Consider the following 6,105-nt stretch of genomic DNA (forward strand, 5'->3'; position numbering starts at 1 on the left):
TGAGAGACTCCCCAACCATATGGAAGAAGGTACTCTGGTCAGATGAGACTAAAATTGAGCTTTTTGGCCATCAAGGAAAACGCTATGTCTGGTTCAAACCCAACACCTCTCATCACCCCGAGAACACCATCCCCACAGTGAAGCATGGTGGTGGCAGTATCATGCTGTGGGATGTTTTTCATCAGCAGGGACTGGGAAACTGGTCAGAATTGAAGGAATGATGGATGGCGCTAAATACAGGGAAATTCTTGAGGGAAAACTGTTTCAGTCTTCCAGAGATTTGAAACTGGGACGGAGGTTCACCTTCCAGCAGGACAATGACCCTAAGAATACTGCTAAAGCATAAGAACATAAGACAGTTTACAAACGAGAGGAGGCCGTTCTGCCCATCTTGCTCGTTTGGTTGTTAGTAGCTTATTAATCCCAGAATCTCATCAAGCAGCTTCTTGAAGGATCCCAGGGTGTCAGCTTCAACAACATTACTGGGGAGTTGGTTCCAGATCCTCACAATTCTCTGTGTAAAAAAGTGCCTCCTATTTTCTGTTCTGAATGCCCCTTTGTCTAGTCTAAAGAAGGAATATAGAGCTCTACTTTAAGTGAATCACTCTTAAAGAGTAAGTAGCGTGGTTCCAAACAAGTATAGCGTTCCACGTCCCCACGTGTTTCTACAAATGTTTAATTAACGTACCTGTATTTGTTTTTCCTTGTTACAGCCTGAAAACTTTTTACACTGATAACTTTAAAGTCTTTTCACAATGTTCGTTCTAGTGCACTGGGGTTTGAGATCTGTCTTGTAAATCACTGCAGAAATAGCGATACAAAATAAATAAAAATAAACATAATCGCTCTGGCTTTTCTATTCTGTACCACATCATGGATCTTTCTCGCTGTGTTACCTGTTTGACAACGTGGGCAATAATCCTGACACTATCAGTGCACTAGAGCGGACACTGCGAAAAGAGCTTTAAAACAGACTTTAAGCAAAAACTTGTCAGGGTGTTAACAATGAATGAAAAATGACAGGTGGCACTGGGTGGCGGTGGTTTGGGTACACGGGTCCAGTGGTGACCGTGAGAGCAGGGCGCTTCCCTGTAGTGACTTTTACAGTGTTCAAGCAGACTGCCTTTAGTCTCTGCAATAATAAACTGCCTGAGCATTCACTGAGCGTGTCAGTTGCCCTTCCTTTCTTTGTTCTTTCAACTCTCTTCCAGGGAGTCTGTGTAAAGGCTATCCATTACTACCGTCTCATCACAATAAAAATAGGTGCCGTATTCAAATTTCAAATAACAAAGAAATGAGTTAAGATTAAGCAAGTGTAGGGCAAACTGGAAAGCTGTGTGGCCAAGAACAAGAATATATTAGGGTTGCTGCAAACCTTTAATTGTGCTTTATTTTGTGTTGACCCTTATACACATTTACAATAGTAACATCACAGCAAGGTGCAAGCATGGTAATGATTAGAGGTATGGGAAACCCATATTAAACCATTGTAAAAGCATAGTATAACCATGGGAAATGCATCATGAATATGCAAATTTACTGTAGTAACCTTTTATAAGGGTGAGCTCATAAGACCCTTTTACCTGTACTGTTGAGCAATTTTTTCAGTGGTCTCATTCAATTGATAGCAGCGCTCATTAAAACCAAGCTGTCAAACTGAAAGGAGTTCCAGTGCCAACACCCCCCACATCAAGCAACACAGAACTTTAGAACTAGCAGGAAAACATTGCTCACCAGAAAAAAAACTGCATGGGGCAGAGTGTGATAAAGGGGAATTGACTGCCCGCTCTCAGACGGCCATTAAATTCCCATATTACCTGCTATCTCATGCATTATTCTCTCTGTGATGGCCTTGCATTATAGCGCATTCAATCTATTGGAGAAGCAAGGGCTAGGTCCAAACTGCCAACCTCATTGTTCAAAGACAAACATCTTACCTTTCACGTAAAGCGCAAGCTCTGTATTCCAAGATCATTGTAAGTAAGCAATGAGACCCGACACAGAGGGAATTACTCGACCATTTGGGTAGTGGGGCCTGAGACAAAGTCAAGGGCGCTATTACAACCAAACAGTTAATGAATAAATTTGCAATTGTAAATATGGAAATCATGAACGTGCATACTAATTGCAGTTATGGTGTACCATAATGTTCAGTGCCCTTTTGTAAAATGAGGCTAAGTACAATTTAACTATGCATGATAACATTATAATTATGTGTAAGTACATATGTACAGTTATGATCAAGAATTTTACATCACCTATAATTTTGAGATTGAGATATAGTATAGAAAATATAATATAAACACAATCTAGATACACCCACCCCTCGTTATATCGCTATTCTGCGGGTTTGGATACATCGCGGTCCTGGAGATGGCTCCCCATTTTTTTGTCTAACTGAGCATGCTTTAGCTGCAATATATACAGGCAATTTCACTTAGAATTAGTGTCGCGTTTTATGTTGAACTGCACAAAAATATACAAAAAATAAATTAAAACAAAGCATTAATATTGTACTGTTATCATATACACATGCCATTGCACAATAACACAAAGCAAATGAAATATCTACTTGCTGAAGTGGGTTTTATTTTAGCCAAAAAGGTGTTCACTTGTGCAGTGAAGCACCGATGTCACAGAGCAGTGACATCAGCTCCCTAGCAACAAGCCCCCTATGTCGGGAATGGAATATTTCAATGCAGCGGGTTTGTGCATTTGAGAAAGGAGAGGAAGACTCATGAATTTGGAGATTTAAGTTTCTGAGAAGCAATTACCCAACAAATGAGAAGAAGCAGGTTGCGTAGAGGATTTATAGTGGCTCCTGACGCACCCCATAAAACACGAGGGAGTGGTTGTACAGTATTTGTTAGCCTATTTGTTTTTCTGTGGGTCTCTCGCTATATCGCAGCCCTCAGTATATAGCGAATTTATATTGGACCCCGACACCCGCGATGTATCGAGTGAGTAGTGTATTTTATTTAACATCATGTAATCAACAGAACTACAACATGATATCGCCAAAAGTCTACCAGAAATCGTAACACAGAATTTCATGTTAGATTTTGAAATGTCACATTTTTTTTTGTTTTCATTCGATTATATGAAGCAAAATGTGTTTCGTCTATAGCGTGATGCAAAACATTTGTCCATAGCTGTATATTGTACAATTTGGATTTGATTATTAGGTCTGTTTCTGTTTCCAGCTTTCTATCCACATGCAAGCGGATCATCCCAAGGGGCCTCCTGCTAGTGATGAAAGGGGCCTCGGAGCAGGCCCTCGATCGCTGCGCCACCATCATGCTTCAGGGCAAAGAGGCGCCCCTGAATGCATAGTATGGCTTCAGCTAGACTTTTTTTGTGATATCATTTTGTAGTTTCTTTGATTACATGATTTGAAATGGAAGATCTCAGTTTTGTTCATATCAGGGTTTTTTTCTTTAAAATAATGTTAAAATTGTAGGTGATGCAAAACTTTGGGCCTGCTTCCTGTTTAGACCCAGTGTGAGTGAGTCTGCTCTAACCTTTCTCTTACCCACTCCCCTCCCGTGCTTCCTGTGCAGGTGAAAGCATGCAGGATTTCACCAACTCCTCAAGCTCTGTGAGAGTGAGTCCTACACTAATGTCCCTACCCTACCCCCCCCCCTTCTCGCCTCCCTCTCCTCGCATCGTACCCCCTCACCACGTTCCACCCCTCCTTTATTATACTCCTCCTCCAACATCTCCTTCCCCTTTGAGACACTCTGATCACCACCATTCCTCCCTGGTCCCTACTCCAGACTCCTCCGTGCCTCCCTGCACCCCTCTAACATTTTCCATCCCCCTCCTTTCAAACTTTGCTCGCCGCAAAGGAATCAACCCCAGTTGCCCTTTTCCCTCCAACCTCATTTACCTCGTCCCTTCAGCCAACCCCTCCCCCCTCGTCATCGTCTTACCTTCTCAATCCCTAAACCTCCCTCCCACCACTCATCATCCCTCTGTTAAAAAAACCCTCTCTCAACCCTGCCTGCCCTGTTAATTACTGCCCAATCTCTCTTCTCCCCTATTTCTCCAAGATGCTTAATTAAAAAAAAACTAAGTAATTTTAAATGTTCTTGTTTTCTTTTTCTTGTATCAATTCGAAATGTCATTTTAATAGGTCAGATTAATCACTGTCCAAATTATGTCGAGGAATTGGGGTTGAAACATGATAATCTTTCTTTATAAAGCACAAACCATGGGCCCTGTGTGTTTTTTTTTTTTCTAGATAAAACATTTATTGATTTTGAAATTACATTTTTGTGCAGAAAGTTCATTCGTTACACTATACAAAAAGTCCTCATTATAATACATTGTGTGTTTGGTGTGTATTACATAACTACCATTAGTTACACAGTCAAGGACTCATGATCCCATTGAATAATGCAGGGTCCTGGGGACCCCCTGTGTCTGCTGGTTTTCATTCCAACTGCGCTCTCAATTACTGAACTAGACCCTTAATTGAAATGATCATTTGCTTAATTAGACCGTTTTTTACTTAAACAGTTGCAGGGCTCGAGTTACTTATAAAATGTTCTAGCTAACTTGAACTCTGCAACTGTGTAAGAGCTGAAAACAAGTAAAAAGTCTAATTAAGCAAATTATTAGTTCAATTAAGGCTCTAGTTAAGTAATTGAGGGCTCGGTTGGAATGAAAACCAGCAGCCACAGGGAGTCCCCAGGATCGAGTTTGGGATCCCCTGGACTAATGCCTTTGACTACTCCCTTTAACTACTGTTCATAAACGTTACAACCAAAATATATTTTAAGCAGACAGTGATTAATCTGTTGCATTTTATATACACAGCGTTTGATCAACATTAGGTGCATATATGAGCTTTGTTATACTTCCTATCCCATTTTGATCAAACGCTGGCTGAGAATCCAGGTCTCCATACACGTTCTTTCCCTGTTGTGATGTCACTCCCAGACCCCGCCTCTCGTTTGACCACAGGCACTCCCGTCTCCTGTCTATCCTGCCCCCGATTGCTCCTATTGGCCAGCCAGTGGCCAGAAGGGATGGAAGTGGGTGGTTGGAAGTGATTGATTGGTGGCGGGTACAAGGAGAAATCTGATAGGCTCATTCCAGAGTGGGTGGGGACTGGTAGATAGGGGATCCGCCCTCCGAGGGGAGGGGCTTGTGAAAGGGGCAGGGGTGTCGGGAGGCAGCAAGGGCGAAGAAGATAGGGCTGATGACTAGAATGTAGCGCTGGGAAAAAAAAAGGAAATAAAAGCAGAAAATACCATTTAAAAACATGTAAGAAATTCATAATTCTAATAAACTGTGATATAAAATAACCGCATTTCTTTTTCCCTCTCACCACAGCAATTCCCCACAGGGGAACATTAATGTGGCTAGGACCCTTGGCGCTGCCTGGATGCAAACTGGATCTCCCCTGGCTGCATAACTCACAGCCGTGCCTTTACCACGTGAGCAGAGGGAACATGAAGCCCCTTCTTCAGGAGCAGAGGCTTGAAACCTGGTTTCAAGAGACAGGAGACCTAGTTTGAGGTTGCTGTATCAAACCTCAAGTCTGTCCTGGTGTGCCGTGCAGCAGCCTGAAGCCTAATCTCCAGAAACCACGTTCCAAGCCTCAAAATTCTTAAGACTGTAATAGTATGTGCCATGCATCTAATCAGTATTTATTATTGATAGATGCAGCTCTAAGGATTAAAAAAATATATTAAGTGCAATATTTTGTGCTTAGAGATAAATTTTAAATACTCTATACAGTCAAAATCTATTGAATCTTCAGAACATGACAAAGAAAATATTGTCCCAGGTTATGACTGTGACAAATGAAACTGTCAATAAACATTGACCATGTGTCACTGATTGACAACTCGCCTTGTCAACAATCGAGTTGCTAGAATAGCTCTATTTTCAGCAATTCAGTTGACAATTTGCCTACGTGCCTGTGCGTCAGCCAATCATATTGCATTTTCTAATCACCTGATTACAGACAAGCAGGCGCATGAACGATTTTTTTTTTTCATGTTAGAAAATGTTTATGGGATGTTTTGTCTTTTCCCTCGAGTTTTTCTACGTCCAAATTATTCCAGTTAGTAAAGCAGCTGCTAAAGCGTGTTT

Source organism: Polyodon spathula, chromosome 42 (assembly GCF_017654505.1).
Source record: "Polyodon spathula isolate WHYD16114869_AA chromosome 42, ASM1765450v1, whole genome shotgun sequence".
Taxonomy (NCBI): Eukaryota; Metazoa; Chordata; class Actinopteri; order Acipenseriformes; family Polyodontidae; genus Polyodon; species Polyodon spathula.